The sequence below is a fragment of the Conger conger genome, chromosome 11 (assembly GCF_963514075.1).
Source record: "Conger conger chromosome 11, fConCon1.1, whole genome shotgun sequence".
Classification (NCBI taxonomy): domain Eukaryota; kingdom Metazoa; phylum Chordata; class Actinopteri; order Anguilliformes; family Congridae; genus Conger; species Conger conger.
The window spans coordinates 50,304,038-50,306,537 of record NC_083770.1 but is presented as its reverse complement, the minus strand read 5'-3'; the positions used below and the strand labels follow the sequence as shown (position 1 = coordinate 50,306,537).

Sequence of the window (2,500 nt, the reverse complement as noted above, 5' to 3'; positions counted from 1 at the left end):
AGGTTATGAGCAGCCTGGTCAGGCTCATAGTGCTGTAAGGTTATGAGCAGCCTGGTCAGGCTCATAGTGCTGTAAGGTTATGAGCAGCCTGGTCAGGCTCATAGTGCTGTAAGGTTATGAGCAGCCTGGTCAGGCTCATAGTGCTGTAAGGTTATGAGCAGGTGGGGCTCATAGTGCTGTAAGGTTATGAGCAGCCTGGTCAGGCTCATAGTACTGTAAGGTTATGAGCAGCCTGGTCAGGCTCATAGTGCTGTAAGGTTATGAGCAGCCTGGTCAGGCTCATAGTGCTGTAAGGTTATGAGCAGCCTGGTCAGGCTCATAGTGCTGTAAGGTTATGAGCAGGTGGGGCTCATAGTGCTGTAAGGTTATGAGCAGCCTGGTCAGGCTCATAGTACTGTAAGGTTATGAGCAGCCTGGTCAGGCTCATAGTGCTGTAAGGTTATGAGCAGCCTGGTCAGGCTCATAGTGCTGTAAGGTTATGAGCAGGTGGGGCTCATAGTGCTGTAAGGTTATGAGCAGCCTGGTCAGGCTCATAGTGCTGTAAGGTTATGAGCAGCCTGGTCAGGCTCATAGTGCTGTAAGGTTATGAGCAGCCTGGTCAGGCTCATAGTGCTGTAAGGTCATGAGCAGCCTGGTCAGGCTCATAGTGCTGTAAGGTTATGAGCAGCCTGGTCAGACTCATAGTGCTGTAAGGTTATGAGCAGCCTGGTCAGGCTCATAGTGCTGTAAGGTTATGAGCAGCCTGGTCAGACTCATAGTGCTGTAAGGTTATGAGCAGACTGGTCAGGCTCATAGTGCTGTAAGGTTATGAGCAGCCTGGTCAGGCTCATAGTGCTGTAAGGTTATGAGCAGCCTGGTCAGGCTCATAGTGCTGTAAGGTTATGAGCAGCCTGGTCAGGCTCATAGTGCTGTAAGGTTATGAGCAGCCTGGTCAGGCTCATAGCGCTGTAAGGTCATGAGCAGCCTGGTCAGGCTCATAGTGCTGTAAGGTTATGAGCAGCCTGGTCAGACTCATAGTGCTGTAAGGTTATGAGCAGCCTGGTCAGGCTCATATCACTGTAAGGTTATGAGCAGCCTGGTCAGGCTCATAGTGCTGTAAGGTTATGAGCAGCCTGGTCAGGCTCATAGTGCTGTAAGGTTATGAGCAGCCTGGTCAGGCTCATAGTGCTGTAAGGTTATGAGCAGCCTGGTCAGGCTCATAGTGCTGTAAGGTTATGAGCAGGTGGGGCTCATAGTGCTGTAAGGTTATGAGCAGCCTGGTCAGGCTCATAGTGCTGTAAGGTTATGAGCAGCCTGGTCAGGCTCATAGTGCTGTAAGGTTATGAGCAGCCTGGTCAGGCTCATAGTGCTGTAAGGTTATGAGCAGCCTGGTCAGGCTCATAGTGCTGTAAGGTTATGAGCAGCCTGGTCAGGCTCATAGTGCTGTAAGGTTATGAGCAGGTGGGGCTCATAGTGCTGTAAGGTTATGAGCAGCCTGGTCAGGCTCATAGTGCTGTAAGGTTATGAGCAGCCTGGTCAGGCTCATAGTGCTGTAAGGTTATGAGCAGCCTGGTCAGGCTCATAGTGCTGTAAGGTTATGAACAGCATGGTCAGGCTCATAGTGCTGTAAGGTTATGAGCAGCCTGGTCAGGCTCATAGCGCTGTAAGGTTATGAGCAGCCTGGTCAGGCTCATAGTGCTGTAAGGTTATGAGCAGCCTGGTCAGGCTCATAGCGCTGTAAGGTTATGAGCAGCCTGGTCAGGCTCATAGTGCTGTAAGGTTATGAGCAGCCTGGTCTGGCGCATAGTGCTGTAAGGTTATGAGCAGCCTGGTCAGGCTCATAGTGCTGTAAGGATATGAGCAGCCTGGTCAGGCTCATAGTGCTGTAAGGTTATGAGCAGCCTGGTCAGGCTCATAGTGCTGTAAGGTTATGAGCAGCCTGGTCAGGCTCATAGTGCTGTAAGGTTATGAGCAGCCTGGTCAGGCTCATAGTGCTGTAAGGTTATGAGCAGCCTGGTCAGGCTCATAGTGCTGTAAGGTTATGAGCAGCCTGGTCAGGCTCATAGTGCTGTAAGGTTATGAGCAGCCTGGTCAGGCTCATAGTGCTGTAAGGTTATGAGCAGCCTGGTCAGGCTCATAGTGCTGTAAGGTTATGAGCAGCCTGGTCAGGCTCATAGTGCTGTAAGGTTATGAGCAGCCTGGTCAGGCTCATAGTGCTGTAAGGTTATGAGCAGCCTGGTCAGGCTCATAGTGCTGTAAGGTTATGAGCAGCCTGGTCAGGCGCATAGTGCTGTAAGGTTATGAGCAGCCTGGTCAGGCTCATAGTGCTGTAGGGTTATGAGCAGCCTGGTCAGGCGCATAGTGCTGTAAGGTTATGAGCAGCCTGGTCAGGCTCATAGTGCTGTAAGGTCATGAGCAGCCTGGTCAGGCTCATAGTGCTGTAGGGTTATGAGCAGCCTGGTCAGGCTCATAGTGCTGTAAGGTCATGAGCAGCCTGGTCAGGCTCATAGTGCTGTAAGGT

The 2,500-nt window shown here is 51.5% G+C and overlaps 2 protein-coding genes across 2 annotated transcripts in view; one reads left to right on the top strand and one right to left on the bottom strand.

Moving 5' to 3' along the window:
• mtrfr (mitochondrial translation release factor in rescue) overlaps window positions 1-2,500 on the top strand; it is a 221,061-nt gene that overhangs the window by 131,800 nt on the left and 86,761 nt on the right. The gene's annotated exons all lie outside the window — the stretch shown is intronic.
• Window positions 1-2,500, bottom strand: part of LOC133139995 (membrane-associated phosphatidylinositol transfer protein 2-like) — a 72,043-nt gene that overhangs the window by 7,406 nt on the left and 62,137 nt on the right. The window lies entirely within an intron of this gene.